We start from the raw sequence: 17,720 nt of genomic DNA, 5'->3' as shown, positions 1-17,720 counted from the left end.
CGGTGGGGCGGCTGGTCTCTACTGTCCACAGGGTGCAACGCTGCAAGCACCGACCAGAGAAAGCACTTGGCGTAACTGTTCCGAATATTCAAAACATCTTTTTTGGCTGTTATCTTAGGTGGCAGGAGGGCATAGTTGGATCCCAACAGGGGCAAAAACTTGGTCAGTTTGACACAGAGTTTGTTCGGGTGCCACACGGCGAGCCAGCCGAGCTTTTAGCTTCGTGCTCCTCCTGTTTGGCCAGCAGCTCCTCGACAAACTTGTCGTAGATGTAGATGGTTGCGAGGTTGTTACTATCCGCTATATACAGCGTCATGGCCTTAGTGTTGTGGTAGAAGTTGTACGTTTCATTGGATGGCTTCTTGTACTTGCAACATAGCGGTGCGTAGAATTTGGTGGAGTTTGTAGCCAACGCATCGCGGAGAATGGAAATAAACTTGCCCCGTTTAAACTCCAAGAAGCTTCGCACGTCGCATGAGCCATCTGAAGTGATTAGAAAGTCCTCCAACGTATGCTCGAAAGCAGTTTGGTCTGCTTTCGCCACAGGCTTGACTCATTTGGCAGATGTGTCGTTGAGGAGAGCTGCTTCCGCCTTCCTCTTGATAGAAGCGGACAGTCGTGGCACAGGTGCACCGGCGCCCTTAAAAGTAAACAGGTGCTGCTTGATGTACGCGATTGGCAAACGTTTACCGCACTCGGGGCACGGTTTTGTTGCGAAGAAACGCTTGCCTGGTACGCAATCACGCCAGTGTTGTGAATAATTAGCGCACGAAACACTTTTTTCACACAAAGAACAAGTCTTCACCGAACGCATCATGCTGAGATTTTTTTGAGGGGTATGTTTATTTATACTTAGTATGCAGTGCAGCGGAGTATAATGAAAAAAAATTGCACACTTTTTTATACTTCGTAAATAATTCACAAGAACCACTGTGACAGGACGTCTATATTTTTTTATTGCTCTCACAGAACTGACTGCTCTACACTATGTACTTCTGACCATTCAAATAAATATGTTATTTTTAAATACAATCACTTTACACGTACTGAGGCACAAAAAAATATACACAATCACTATACTTACGTACTACGAGGAGTGCAGCAACACGTGTCCTTACTCTTCAACTGCTCTCCTGCTCTCACGGTACTGACTGATTTGTAATGTAGAACCCCTTAAGTACCTTAAGCGCGAGACGCATTGGAAATACCTGAGACAGGAAGCCAATCAGAAGACAATCAGATGTCTGATATGACATCAACATATTACGCAATAACTTAATGCTCAATGTAGCGCAACTTTTTTCTGGCCAGTCAGAAGAGGCCACATTGATATGGTGTGATTTTTTCAACCAATCAGAACATACCTGTTATATAATCACTTGGTAAAGTATTTCGCAATATGGATGAAACTTGCTTGGCGGATGGAGACGCGTCGAGGGGAGTTGCATTCCTGTTGGCCAGGGCTCGATAGCTGGAGGTGATACCGAGGCCATGCACCTGAAGTATGGGATCCCAGTCAACATATTAAGGTTGCCACAACGTTGTATGCATGTTGTATTTATGATGAACTAGCTGAATGCTCCGAACACAAATATCGCTCTTTTTTTAAATTTCTACTAGGGGGGTCTTACCCCCCAGAAAGAAACCTTCCCGGGGCATGTCCGCAACAACTTCCCAAATTTTCATCGCAATACAATGAATGGTATAGGAACACATAAGAGACATACAAAGAACCATTTATTTTTATATATATAGATGTTGCACAACATTGTGTCAACGTAAACTGTACGTTGTAGCAACGTTAGGTATGTTAGGGGCTAAGATTGCCACAACGTTTTGACAACGTTACCTTGTTGACTTGGATGGTAATATATATATATATATATATTTCGCACTCAGGGTACAGTTTGGTCTCAGTTAACAAAAATCGCTGCATACTCGTCAATCATTTTCCAAATTTGCAAAATATCCCATTTTCAATTCGATCCATTTATCTGAATTTAAGAAACCGACAATTCACATATCCCATATCATTGTATGCTTGCCCCATTTGCTTCTTTTGCTGTTGTGCTTAATTAGTTTTCACTAATTGGCGATTTTCTAGAAGAGGTCTAATAGAACAACATACGGCGTTATGAGAAATATGTAAATTAAACATATTTTAACAATACCGCGTGAGGCACATAAAAGTACCACCTGAAATAGCGAAGAAACCAGAAACAGTAGCGATGTGAGGTTTGCGGGAAACAATAAAATCAAATGGGGCTCGTAAATCGGAGGTATGGGGTGGGTCGAAAAATATCGACAAATGGGGCATCTGGAGCAAAGTCATATATTTTTTTAATGGAACGATATACAATAACATGCATAATATAAAAGAGCACACGCAGAGAAACACAACGCCGTTGGTCTCATGCGTCTACTGAACATAGGAACGAAGATATGGCCATGTGAAAATATGTAAAAAAAACTAACAAGTGGCCCACTTGACCGTCAGTACCACGGCATGTAAGACTTCTCAGGTGCCTGACAGAACTGCCTTTACGCAGAGCAAGTTTTGATAGCAGGTCCACGAGATCGTGTTAGTTCATAGCAAGCAGTCGTAGTGGTAAGAGCGAAGATTATGGTGTTCACAAACATAGAAAAAGCGGACATGATCCTAATTTATGGGTAATGCCGAAATATTGCCTCAGAAGCCTACCGTGTTTACGCAGAGAGATATCCGGACAGACGACAGCCATCTCGACGTCTGTTTGGTAAGTTAGTTATTAAATTAAGAGACACCGGAAGTGTAACACCACGAGCACGTGTGCGGAACAAGCCAACTACAGGTGAGGCAGGTACAACAAATGTTCTCGCCGAGGTTGCTGTGAATCCGCACGTTAGCTCCCGTGAAATTACCAGGAATGCTGGGATGAGTCAGCGAAGTGTATTGCGCATTCTGCACACACACAAGTTTCACCCATATCATATCTCCTTCCATCAGGAACTTTACGGGAATGATTTTGTGGACCATGTTCGGTTTTGCACATGGATGTTATGACACGACACACCCGATTTGTCACGTATCCTCTTAACTGACGAGGCAACTTTTATTAATCATGGAAATGTCAACCTAAGGAACATGCACTATTCGTCGGTGACAAATCCACATTGGCTTCGCCAAGTGGAACGCCAACGCCCATGGAGTGTGAACGTGTGGTGTGGTATAGTGGGTGAACATCTCATAGGCCCTTTTTTATACAAGGGACACTGAACGCTGACCGATACATACAGTTTTTACAACATGAACTGCCTGTACTATTGGAGGACATACCACTTTAGACAAGGGAGGAAATGTGGTACCAACATGACGGGTGCCCAGCTCACAGTGCAAGACGCGCTACAGCATGTGTGGAAAATACATTTCCAAATCGTTGGATTGGACGTGGAGGGCCTGTCAAATGGCCGGCTCGTTCCCCAGATTTGACACCGTTAGACTTTTTCCTGTGGGGAAAGCTGAAGGACATTGTCTACCGGGATGTGCTAACAACTCCAGAGGATATGCAACACCGCATTACTGCGGCCTGTAGGGACATTCCCTACGAGATGCTACATTCTCTGCAACGATCTTTGAGTGGGCGCCTCGTTGCCTGTATCGCAGCTGACGGCCACCACTTTGAACACACACTTTGACAGGTTTTCGCTTCTTACGCAGTGGTTCTTCGACATACTGTCATGGTCATTTTCATTATGCTGTAACACTGTCAAATACATGGTGCTGACGATGTCTACTGTATTTTTTCTTCCTTTAACACGTTCTGTCTTCAGCTTGTCCAATGGCTTCCGACATCTCATTCTTGTACATGCCGTGGTACTGACGGTCAAGTGAGCCACTTGTTAGTTTGTTTACATATTTTCACATGGCCATATCTTCGTTCCTATGTGCAGTAGACGCATGATACCAACGGCGTTGTGTTTCTCTGCGTGTGCTCTTTTATATTATGCATGTTATTGTATATCGTTCAATTTTTAAAAAAATATGACTTTGCTCCAGATGCCTCATTTGTCGATATTTTTCTACCTCCGATTTACGAGCCCCATTTGATATTATTGTTTCCAGCAAACCTGACATCGCTACTGTTTCTGGTTTCTTCGCTATTTCAGGTGGTACTTCTATGTGCCTCACGCGGTATACGATGTGTTTAGAAAGGCATATTCAGCTCCAAAGTACTTTGTCTAACACTTACTACCATTCCCTATTGCTGGCAGAGTTTAAAATGATATAGTATTGAAAAAAGTTGACTTGTTCCCAAGTGTTCACCAAGTTCAGACCTTTGCACATAGATGGCTCTGTTGTTGTCGATTATCAAATACTTTTTTTTTTTTTTTTAAATATCTCTAAAACAGAGACACAGGCAAATTCTGTGTTCAGATTTCTAGTGTACACTCCAAGATAAATAAAAGTATGAATACAACTTATGCTCGGAAATTCAAAATGGCGACCGGAAGTCGTTTTATTTTTAAAAAGGTAGGAGTTAGCCAAAATCTGTTTGCAGATTTGAAATGTACACTCGAAGATAAGTAAAAATATGAAAACAACATATGCTCGGAAATCCAAGATGGCGACGGGAAGTAGGTTTATCTCTTAAACTGTATGAGTTAGCCAAAATCTGTTTGCAGATTTGTAATGCACACTCGAAGATAAGTAAAAAATACGTAAACAACCTATGATAGGAAATTCAAAATGGCGACCGGAAGTAGGTTTATCTCTTAAACTTTAGGAGTTAGCCAAAATCTGTTTGCGATTTGTGATGTACACTCAAAGATAAGTGAAAATATGAATACAACCTATGCTCGGAAATTTACAGAGTTCATAATAGATAACGCATGATCGTATAAGTGTTGCCAACTCACTAGTTGTAGGTTAGTTTAACTCGTGAAAGATTTTATGAGGAATTTTTATGGGGTGATTTGGTAACACTGACTGAGTCAGTTCATAATAGGTCTCACATGATTGTATAAGTGTTGCCAACTCACTAGTTGTAGGTTAGTTGTCTCGTGATAGATATAATGTGGATTTTTTTTATGGGGTGAGTTGCCAACACTAGCTCATCATTTTCTGATATTCTCATCATTTTCGGTTGCAGAAGCGAGCTTTTCCTACTACATACTACTAAACAGTTCTTGATCTATTCACCTCAAGACTATTTTGCCTCACCTAATAATGCCTGCCACACGGAAAACAGCGAATGCGAAAGCACGATCTGCACGCGTCCGAGTGTGCAGCTAGACTGCATAGCGTGTTGCTCAAGATTTTTCAACTTTTTCTGATTATTTTTCCAATACTCATTTCAAATGTAAAATCTGTTCTCTCGTACCTGCTATATTTGTTATGAAATTTAAAATTTTACTTTTGCTTTAATGGACAATGATGGACATTGATGTTTACATTGGGAATAGATTGACAATGACGCTTAGATCTACCTAAACACAGATGAAGAAACGTCATTTTCTGGTTTCATATCAGATTATGGCTTTTAGAAATAAACATAATAAAGCAGCTGAGTTTTTAGCCTACTGGCTACAAGAAAAACAATCTACTGCACTGCTAACCGAACAGTCATATTTTCGAAATGATAAACAGATTCTCGTTGATTTTTTAAGACGAATACTTTGTTTACTGCCATGAATGGTTACTCTTCAATGCAAAGGAATCTTGGCAAAAACTTGTCAAATGCAATATACATATATGTATGAACTGCAGAGAAAAAGCAAATGTTAAAAGAATTAACGTTTCCTGTTAATCACTGCAGGCTACCTACCACCATGCTGTCGGTAATGCCCGATCCATGAAAATTCTGAAATTGAGTCTTCTGCTTCTCAGTAACTATGACTTGTAGAGAAGAAAATTTTTGCGTGTGTTCATACCTTGTCAGCATTAACAAATACAGCAAATTTCATGAACATTTTAATCCGTGGGTTGCATTTTGAAATTTTTCTGGGTGATTTTTTCTGGAATCAATCATATTCTAAACACGTGGTACTACGTTCTATTGAATACTATGTAAGTCCTTTATATCAATTTTAGGTTCCGATATTACAATACTAATCAAATACTCAATGCAATATTTTTCTGGCGCTGTGTGATTGTGTGTTCGTCACATAAACCTTCCTACCCATTGGCGTATCTTAGAGAAGAGGACCACTAAAGTACACTTGGACGCACTGAAAATACGTACAATCTTAAAAAGGTAAAGTTCTCTCCTGTGCTCTACACAACTCCATGAAGGCGTATAGGGCGTGTGGAGTTAGGGCCTCACAGTTTCTTGATCTCGGCCGATGCTTGGAGTGATGTGATCAAAACCACGTTTTTAGCAGCTTTTACCCCCCACAATATCACTTTAAACAACGCTGGGTTGACGGCGGAGCCCCTGGAAGAGTCACGGTTCTCCCCGCCGGATATCGAACCCGGATCTCTCGCACGTTAGTTGGACGCCCTGACGACTTAGATATCGCTGCTATTATTATATGTAAACAATAAATAAATAAATCGAAATTTTTTAAAATTTGTTGGAGGCAACTGATAATATAACGTGACATACGAATAAAATGTAAAATTAAAAAATGATCGCATGTGAAATTGATAAATCTTGGAAATTTCGAGTTTAAAAAAACTGAAAAAAATGGCAACATTTATAGGATTTCAAAAGAATTACTGAAATTTACTGAGGTAGAGGTAAGTATAATATTTCAATAGTCAATATCTATGATATGTAATCACGCATTTAGTACCAACATGTTTAAATAACACACACATATAAATATTTTTAAACAAATACTACAATGATATGTGATCATACCGCTTCCCCGATGTCCTTACATGCGTCCGTGAGCAAGAATGTGGCTAGATATGAAATGTAGAGGAGAAACATTAGAATACAAGCGTCCATCGTCATCTCTCTTGTAGTCATCTCTAGTTGCCATGCCACTACGGGCCGTATTTATACTCCATTAAATTCCCATAATTCCTCCATCACAGGAAGTTTCTGAAGAATGTTATATCTATCTCCTATTGTTTCCCTCCTGCTTCCGTCATGGATTTCTGCACAGGAAATGGAATACCATTTCCTTTGAAAATCAAGTCCTTTTGTTATCCGAAAGGAAATTATGAACATCATTACGTTTCTGAAATCGATTTTAGTATTAATGCTCACTTTCCTTTGGCTACGTTAATATTATCGAATCTTGCTGATGTGTCTATAGTGTAAGGCGAATCTAGTACGTTTTACAATCTCCCTCTTGACCACAAACAAATCAAAAGTACAAAGTTCACCAAAACTAATAGTATAACGACATTTTCTACTTACACAAGATCTTGGTGAGTTGCATATAGAATTAGTATCAATGTCACGATTGCCACTTACATAATATACAGGGTGTAGCACAACAACTTCAACAACGTTTGGGTGCTGGAAGATATAATAGAAACAAGTAACTATTCCTCAAAATTATTAGCTACCTCGAAAGAGCTTAGTTTCTGTAAGCGCTTAAAATCCATGGTACATGTAGACAACTCAAGACAGTTGACAATCGGCCTGACACTCCGCTACTGGGGCCGGACGGGTTCCTGGTCATGGATGATTGTGAATGTCGATTCATCAATTTTATCATGTCATCGCTCTTCGCAAATTAGATAAACGTTGCACAATGAGCGAAGTAAGATAAATCAAATCATTAATCGCTCTGATATAACTTCCAGGGACGCGTGGCTGGGTTGCCACTAATGTCTCTCATTAAGAGAGACAACTTCAAGACAACAACTTGGGATGTAGAAATTTTCAGCACAAAATTTCTACATAGTACATCTCCTGTGTGTGCCTAATCTACAATAACAACTTGGGATACTTTTTTGTGCAAAATACAAAAGAATAATGGTACTTGTGATTTGTAAGAAGTATTTACAAACAGACCAAGACCAAGAATTTTCAATAAGTGGTAACAGGTATTCAAGAGTGTTATTTCTAAAATACCTCCATCGTGTTTCAAGTGTCAATCAATGTCAATAATCGCATGGCTGATTGAATGATTGATTTGATGGTTCTTTTTACTTCGCTATCTGCCACTTTTTGGTTTGTCGCAAAGAAAATCATGAGTGATGTTAAGATGAAATTGATATGATGAACTATGTGATGATATGATATAATGAAATAATGAACAGACACTTAAAAGGAACACTAATGTACAGGCCAGAATTCCAAACTACGGATGGAATAATCGAATAAGACACGTGCGACAGTTGTTCATTAAATCGACAAGTGAACTAGTGCAAACATAATGTGTTCGAGGCCTCATTTCGAACACGCAGACTGTAATGTTATAAAGAAATATTAATTTTAAAATTATACCTAGATATGTTAGTGCAAATTTTTAATCGAATCCATCACATAATACAGGAGAGAGGGCATTAATGAAAAGAAAACAATGTTAATTGTTCTTGTAATAAATTGAAAAACGTCATTTAAACATTAATTAGTTTCAAATAATTGGATCAACTCCTGATCATTTCCTGCCTGAAAAGACAGAAAGGTTAAGTGAAATAAGAAAAATTGAAGTAGACAAGGATTATTCTGTAAACTGATCCACTTGACAAGTTCGCTCGTCATCTCCAACAAAGTGAGTTAAAAGTTGAAATGCGTGCGCCGTCCGAAAATGTCACCCTTACACTAAAGTGAATCATGAAACATATGGACATTTTATTGCGTGTTCTCATTTTGATCTTTCTTAACAATGTTTCTCGTTTGATGATCAACTACAAAATAAAGACACTTATTCCCACGTAAATACAGTATGAATTACGAGTATCTCTCATTATGAACCAAAGTCATTAGATATCATGAAGTGTTGAATAAACTCGCAAAGGGACCAAACTAGTTTCTATCAAAATTAAATTCTTGATATAACTTCATTAATAGAGCATTTGATATGACCCACTTTGTATAGACAGATGGAGTGAAAGAGACTTTGTTGTGACACAGTTTCTTGCTCTTAAACTTTCTGTGCTTTTTACACCTGTTGAAGCGGTTCCGGTGCCCACCTAGCGTCGTATAATGTGCGCACATGGAGGAAACTCCGGCTGAAAAAAGGTGTCAGAGGGCGTGCTTGTGATCACATAAACATCATCTTCGGCCGAGATCAAGAAAGTGTGAGGCCTTAACTCCACACCCCTATACGCCTTCATGGGCTAGTGTAGAGCACAGTGGAGCATTTAACTTTTTGCAGAAAGTACAATCAAAATAAAAATCCATGCCCAGCCTACGAATCCAGGTTCTCTGGCGCTGTAGCATGCTGTGCTAGTAACTCCGCAACAGAAATCAAAAACTATATTTTTGTTATATAATTATACAACACAATACTTTATATGCAACTTCACATTCTGTTTATAATACTTATTCCTACAAGCATAGAGTAACTACATAATACCGCAACTTCCAACTGCAGTAACGCAATATCAATCAGCACACACATGTTTACAGGTACAAATAAAAATACATTCCTAATTAGACACAGGAATCCCCTACCCTATAGCGCTACATCCCAAAATTTGGTCAAGGCTTACCTACAGACTGCTGGCCTCCTTCCCACGCAGGCCATCAAGGGGACGTGGAGATCTGCAGCCAGACTAGGGGGACGGGTTACGCTCACTCACTCGGAGCTCCCCAATTTCATCACTAAAGTAGGTTGCCCCCGGCCCTATACATAGGCCTAAAATTCCCGGAGACTTAAACCGGGATCGAACGTGTGCCGTCCCGCAACCGCCGCACAAAACATGATGCCTTAGACCGCACGGCCACGGAGGAGGACAATTAGACACAGTAGCCTCTTTCAAAACAGAATATTTTGAACTCCACTGGACTCTTCCAGGGATATTCCTCACTTACGGTAAAGCATGTAGATCATATACAAGGTGGTTATAATTAAAGTGACGGTGTTCAGAATGGTACAGCACGGGCTGTAATGAGAGTAGCAGTCTGAAACTTCGTAGATATGCTAATGAAGCAATGCGCTCGCGAATTATGCAAAAAAAAAAAATAGTTCCAATTCTCGCCACCAGGGTAAAAAATGGCGCTGTAAGCAGTCAAAACGTGGTATAGTTACAGGAAAAAGGCAGGAAAGATCAAACACATGAGAACAATGGCTCTGGCATGTTTATTAGGAACTATGGTTACAAGAACTGTTCAATATGGCCTCCCAATTCAGCAACATGCTGCATTCGTAACACGGCATGGTCGACGGTTGCTCGCAGCATGTCTGGTGAAATCTGAGCGACATGTCGTTGTATGCTAGCCTTCAGATCAGGCAGAGACCGGACATGTCCCTGATAGACACGATCTTTTAAATATCCCCACAGCCAGAAGTCACATGGATTAAGGTCGGGGGATCTGGAAGGCCAATCATCTGGAAACTGCCTAGAGATGATGCGGTCATTAGTGAAGGTTTCTCGCAGCAAATCTTTCACGTGGCGAGCGACATGTGGTGTTGTCCCATCTTGCATGAAAATGGTGGTGTGTTCACAGTTCCGTTCTTGCAAAGCTGGAATCACGTGTTGCACAAGGAGGTCCCTATAACGTGCAGATGTCGCTGTACACCTAACAGGCCCTCGAGGTGTCATCTCCTCAAAGAAAAACGGACCAAGAATGAAGGAGCTAGTGAACCCACACCATGCAGTCACGTAAACTGAGTGCAATGGTTGTTCCTGCACAACATGTGGACGAGTGGAACCCCATATGCGACAGTTCTGAGTATTCACTGTACCGACCAGAGTAAAATGCGCCTCGTCAGTCCACAGAATATTCCCCGGCCACATGTCATCCACTTCCATGCGTGCCAAAAACCGATGGGCAAACTCACGGCGTTGTGGAATATCTTGGGGTTTCAATTGGTGCAAAATTTGAATCTTGTAGGGATACCAGTGTAAAATGCACCGCAATACCTTGCGAACTGTTGACCAGGGGAGTGACAATTCACGTGCCACAGCTCTAGCACTGGTTGCAGAAGTTGAGGCATGTGCTGCACGGTCAGCTACAGCTACAGCAACTTCGTCCACAACTTCCACGGGGATGGGCCGCCTTCCTCTCCCTGGTGCAACACCCAATTCACCTGTTTCCTCGAATTTCGTCACCATCTTCTTCAGCCCATTAATTGACATGGGCCCTCTTCTCAGCCCTTTCTGTTGGCGATATTTCCGCAGTGCAGCGTTACTATTGCTCCCATTCTGGTAAAACAACTTCACTAGCAGTGCACGGTCTTTCTTCGCAATAGCCATTGCTTTTTACACGGGAAAAATCAAACTTTTAATGTTCGGCGAACATTCACATCACTAAAGGAAAAAAAAAAGCAACAAGCGTCACCAACAACAACCAGGGAGCTCACACAATGGTTAGGCAATGTCACCGACTTTGACGTCAGAGTTACGGAAAATTCCACGTTTTGACTGCTTACAGCGCCATTTTTTACCCTGGTGGCGAGAATTGGAACTTTTTTGCATAATTCGCGAGCGCATTGCTTCATTATCATATCTACGAAGTTTCAGACTGCTACTCTCATTACAGCCCGTGCTGTACCACTCTGAACACCGTCACTTTAATTATAACCACCTGGTATTATATTTGATATTACACAGAAATTGCAAGACTTCGCATAAGGCACGGTGCTACAGGGGTCTAGGGGAGGCTGAAGCCCCACTACCAAAACAGATTTCATCCCCCCTTATAGCCCCAGAATTTTACAATACTGTAGACGAATTTCGACTGAAAATAGGAAGAGCAATAACTTTTATCACTTAATATATGCTACGTATTACAATATTTCAATTTGGTCAATCACCAGTCACCAAATTGTATACATAATTGACATGATGTTCTGCTGCCTACATGGTTGGTGGTTGTGGGGTTGTTCTTTGGTTGGAAGTTCAAACGGTGACGAAGAATATGTGCATACATCAAATTGTGCTTAATTCCCCTATAAATCGAATCACTATTTTCGGAATAGGTCTAAATTCTTATAAGCAGGAGGACGTTCTACATCTAATGAAACTTTAAGCTACATGCCAGTTCCTCATTTGAGTACCGGTATTATTAGTGTCAGGAGTGTTCTCTCATTCGTGACATAATTATACAGTAGCTTTTACGACCGAGGAAGCCGTTGAGTGGCGGGAAGTAAGAGCATGCCTGGAAGCAGACAGGATGCAACATCCACGTAACTCAAACTGCTAGCTGCGAAATTAAATTATCTTGCATTGACAGTTACAATTAAAATGAACACGTACCATGTTACAAGAGGTGTTTGAAATTTTGTCCTCCTGCATCCATATATTTATAAGAAATTTTAACTAAGACGTATCAGTTCCTCTTCCGAAATTGTTTCAATTTCATTCCTCATATTTTCTGTCAATTCTTGTAATATATGGCTCCCGGTGTAAAAGCTTGGTAGTTCGACACCAAGAAAGAAAGAGTTAAGAGGCTATGAATTTGAAATATTAAAATTGAGCTCCACACCCAGGCAGTCTGGCTATAAGACTGTTGCATTGTAACCAAGTGGTCCTGAGTTTGATCCCTGGTGGAGGCACATTTCATTAAGTAGCTCGGAAACCACTAAAAAATACTGGAATTTGTAAAAGTCAGCACGCTTTGTCAATTTAATGTTCTTCGGAGTCTTAAGGAATATGCCTACATTGACCAAACGTGATGATTTTTTTAACCGTATTGCAGTATAGTTGTTGGATTTATATTTACCTCATGTCTGAGGTTATAAAATAAATTCTGCAGTGTCTAGGTAGCCCATTTCGATTTCAGCATGTGAAACCAGAAGAGCTACATGTGAGGAGAATATTAAAATTATGATTTAATTTCCAGTGCTTGATGATATAATTTCTAAATTAAAGGAAAGCTTTACTAAGGACAGTGATGTGTTAATTCGAGTTGACCGTTTCAATTCAGAATGTTTCGATTTTATGAATTACGCAGCTCACTACTGTAGTGATATTGAAGGAAATTTGACATAAGAACCGCTCAGCGACTGTTTGCAATGGTTGAAACGTTCAAAATTGTATTAAACAAACTTTGTAAGCTTTGTGTTATTTATTAACAGTCGAATGCAATGGAGGCAATTGGGTTCCAAAATTGAGGGGGTGGGCTGGGGGTCACGAAAATTTACTTTCCCTTGGTTCATATGGTTTAACATAGTGCGGGGGCAAGAGTAGCAATAAGTGTGAGGGGGACATATGAACCCCATGCTTCCCCCCTTATAATCGCCGCCACTGCACAAATCGAATGTCGAAAAGTTTTCGATCCCATAAAAATAATGTCAAGCACTATTTGGACAAATAACTGTTACATTTGAGGGAATAATGCAGCAGCACCTCTAGTTACCAATCCTATTAGGAACGAAACCCCTGATTTGCTGCAAACTAGAAAAATGTTCTTTCACATTCAGCCAATGGTGATGATTATAGGGGCGTGGGGGCAGATGCTTCCCCACACACATCTTGACTATTTACCAACATCAAATATTTAAGGAATAATTTTTGATTGTTACAGCTTTCACATGGCAAGTCCATCTTGTTACAGTTACGAACTTTAAAGGAAAAAAAATATCTTGCATCTTATAAAGATGCTTTCGAAGATGTCATGCCTAGTTGGACTAGTTTGAATTAATCTATATATGTACTGTATTATTTAAAAAAAAAACACTGCTTAAATTATATGTGACTTTAAATTAGTCTCTGAATCCCAGATGCAAGACAACTACACATAATTTATTTATTTCCAATATGAGCAATTTATTCGACAGCCACATTATGCAAACCAGTTAACAGCTAACGAATAAAGTAGGAGTGAGTGTTAATAAGAAGAAATTTCCCACAAAATGAAATGGAATAATTCAACTATGAAGAAAGTAATACAATCAACCCCATCTCCCGTACTTGCTTTGAGCAGTTATCGTCTAGACAAAAGGAAATATTCTCTTAGAGCATAATATCATAACTGCAATATCAAAGTGAAGGATTAGGTAAGGCAGTCGCCATTCATACCTCCCCGTTCGTAGTCCTATTGAAATGAAGCTTAAAGGTTCCTTAGATGTTGAACGTCCTCCTATTTATAAAAAAATGATCTCGCACCTGTTAGACCTATTCCTAAAATTAATGGTTCAATGGATCATAATTGGCCAAATGGAAGCATTATAATGGAAAATATTAAGTTAGAAAACTACTAGTTTTTCATATTTTCGGTCGAAAGGTACCTAACGTAGGCTATAAAGTTCTAGGGGGAAGGGGCAGACATTTCTTGTTGTGCTTCAGCCTCCTAGCTCGCCTGGAGCGGCGTCCCTGATAAGGTTCACATAAGAGAAGAAGAACGGATATTTTGAGGGAAAATGACTCACTAGATGGACAGTTGGTTTCAGATGGTGACTGAAACTCATCAATGTAACATTTGTAAGAGTGCAGTGAACATTTTTAAAATACCCTCAATCACCAGTTACTTTTTATACAAAAGGAACTAATTTTTTCCAATAATCTCCGCAAAACGCAGTATTGCCCTGAAATCAAGGGGTCCCGGCTTCAATACCCAGAGAAGCATATAGTAGTTTAGACCCCATTTCAAACTGTGGGTAAAGTCCCGATTAACGTATCTGTGAATAAAGTGCACTTAAAAATAAAACCTAAAAATTATTATTATTTCTCTTTTTAGTCTTATGGGTGCACATGTAACATTGAAATTTTCGTTATGTGGAACATTACTAATTTTGTTCTGTATATTTACTTTTTAAAAGTATAACATGTAATTCTTAGCTTTACAATCTCAAATATACGGATATATTATTTTAGTCGAGCTCCTGCAACTTGGCAAGGTATGCCAGATACTCAGTTCGAATCCTGGTTGAGGCTGCATTTTCGCTTAAATGTCTATGTAGTACATCTGTGTGTATGCCAAATTATGAGATAACTAGACAAGTTGTTTTGAAAATTTGCTTTACAAAATTATCTGGCTGTTTGTCTTATTTTTGTTTACAATATACGATATACTAGAAACTTACGAGACGACAAATAAAATAAATAAAATCATTCTAGTAAAAAAGCTTACCGTTTTCTCATAGAAATACGAGTAAATTTAAAATTACGTATCTAACTAAATATCTAGCCTTCTTAAACCCGAAGATTCATGGCTGCAGCAACACAGGCCTTCCACCTGTCCCTATCTTGAGCAAGATCTATATACTCTTTTCCATCCCTACCGATTTCCTTTAGGTCCATCTCAACGTTGTCCCTCCATCTTCGTCTTGGCCTTCCTACAGGTTTCTTACCATCAGGTTTCCCAACAATAATCCTGTAAACTCCTCTTTCCTCTCCATTCGTGCCACATGGCCTGCCACCTAAGTCTTCTTGATTTAATTATTCTAATAATATCTGGACATGAATACAAATTATGTAGTTCTAAATTATGTAACCTTCTCCACTCACCTCTCTCCTCATCACTTTTAGGTCCAAAGATTTTCCTAAGGAACATATTTTCAAATAGTCTCAATTTACGTTCCTTTTTCAATGCAAGGGACCAAGTTTCACACCCATATAATACTACAGGCAAAATTACTGTTTTGTATATTTTAACTTTTAGTTTCTTAGATATTAAATCGTGAAGACAAAAGTTTATGAAGAGAGAATTAACATGCATTTCCTGATTTAAGCCTAACTAACTAACTAACTCTCTAGCCTTCTTAAACCCGAAGGTTCATGGCTGCAGCAACACAGGCCTTCCATCTGTCCCTATCTTGAGCAAGATCTATATACTCTTTTCCATCCCTACCGATTTCCTTTAGGTCCATCTCAACGTTGTCCCTCCATCTTCGTCTTGGCCTTCCTACAGGTCTCTTACCATCTGGTTTCCCAACAAGAATCCTGTAAACTCCTCTTTCCTCTCCCATTCGTGCCCCATGGCCTGCCCACCTAAGTCTTCTTGATTTAATTATTCTAATAATATCTGGACATGAATACAAATTATGTAGTTCTAAATTATGTAACCTTCTCCACTCACCTGTCTCCTCATCCCTTTTAGGTCCAAATATTTTCCTAAGAATCTTATTTTCAAATACTCTCAATTTATGTTCCTCTTTTAATGTAAGGGACCAAGTTTCACACCCGTATAATACTACAGGCAAAATTACTGTTTTGTATATTTTAACTTTTAGTTTCTTAGATATTAAACGAGAAGACAAAAGTTTATGAAGAGAGAAGTAACATGCATTTCCTGAATTAAGCCTACTTTTTATTTCCTCTTTAATATAATTTTCATTTGTTAATATTACTCCTAAGTATTTGAATTTGGAAACTGGTTCAAACGAGTTGTTATCAATAATTAGATTTTGATTATTACCTAACACTTGGTTTCGGCCTGTAAGCATATATTTAGTTTTCTCTTTGTTAACTTCCAAACCTATCTCTTTAGCAGTTTTGAAAAATATTTTAGCATTATTCTTAATCGTATTTATATCATCCCCCAGTAAGTCTACATCATCTGCATATGCTAACAACTGAGTCACACCATTTAATTTTAGTCCTTCTTTAGTTTCTTTTACCTTCCGAACAGCATATTCTAAGGCAAAATTAAAGAGCAATGGAGATAATGCATCTCCTTGTTTTAACCCATCATGAATTATAAATTTGTCAGACATATTATTACCCACACGAATTTTACTTTCTGTTTCCTGATTTAAGCCTACTTTTTATTTTCTCTTTAATATAATTTTCATGTGTTAATATTACTCCTAATTATTTGAATTTGGAAACTGGTTCAAACGAGTTGTTAGCAATAATTAGATTTTGATTATTACCTAACATTTGGTTTCGGCCTGTAAGCATATATTTAGTTTTCTCTTTGTTAACTTCCAAACCTATCTCTTTAGCAGTTTTGAAAAATATTTTAGCATTATTCTTGATTGTATTTATATCATCCCCTAATAAGTCTACATCATCTGCATATGCTAACAACTGAGTCATACCATTTAATTTTACTCCTTCGTTAGTTTCTTTTACCTTCCTAACAGCATATTCAAAGAGCAAAATTAAAGAGCAGTGGAGATAATGCATCTCCTTGTTTTAACGCATCATGAATTGCAAATTTGTCAGACACATTAATACCCACACGAATTTTACCTTGTGTTTCACAGGTGCATACTTTTATCATACTAACAAGCTTCTTAGGTATTCCAAACTCTACTAATATATTATATAATTTATCTCTTTTGACCGAATCATATGCTTTTTTGAAATCAATGAATAGCTGATAGACATTTTGATTATATTCCCACTTTCTTTCAAGTGTCTGTCTGATGTGAAAAATTTGATCTGTTAGTTGATCTGTTACATTTAAATCCACATTGATAATCACCTATAATTTCATTAGCATATGAGGTTAGTCTTGTTAAAAGAATGTCAGACAATATTTTGTATGTTGTTGAGAGTAGAGAAATTCCACGGTAATTATTGCAGTTCATTTTATCACCTTTATTAAACACAGGAACAATTATGGATTCTATCCACTATTGAGGGATTTCTTCTATATTCCATATTAAACAAATTAATTTATGAATTTGACACATTAACGAATTTACACCATATTTAATTAACTCAGCTGGTATTAAATCAATGCCAGGTGCTTTGTTATTCTTTAGCCTTTTAATAGCAT

General features: G+C 38.8%; 1 long non-coding RNA gene across 2 annotated transcripts in view; it reads right to left on the bottom strand.

Annotated features, from left to right (window-relative positions):
* The window catches only part of LOC145991980 (uncharacterized), a 175,361-nt gene extending 168,397 nt beyond the window's left edge, over positions 1 to 6,964 (bottom strand). The window contains exons 1-2 of one of the 2 annotated variants that reach the window (XR_014442110.1): positions 6,843 to 6,964; positions 1,085 to 1,208 (exon numbers count right to left, since the gene is read on the bottom strand). This is a non-coding gene — a long non-coding RNA (uncharacterized LOC145991980). The remainder of the gene's footprint in view (positions 1 to 1,084; positions 1,209 to 6,842) is intronic. The other variant, XR_014442109.1, reaches the window with a different exon arrangement.
* Between the last annotated feature and the right edge of the window lie 10,756 nt (positions 6,965 to 17,720).

Source organism: Lepisma saccharinum, chromosome 9 (genome assembly GCF_977018435.1).
Source record: "Lepisma saccharinum chromosome 9, izLepSacc3.1, whole genome shotgun sequence".
Lineage (NCBI taxonomy): Eukaryota > Metazoa > Arthropoda > Insecta > Zygentoma > Lepismatidae > Lepisma > Lepisma saccharinum.
The sequence above is the reverse complement of the archived record's forward strand: the minus strand, read 5'-3'. Positions and strand labels throughout refer to the sequence as shown.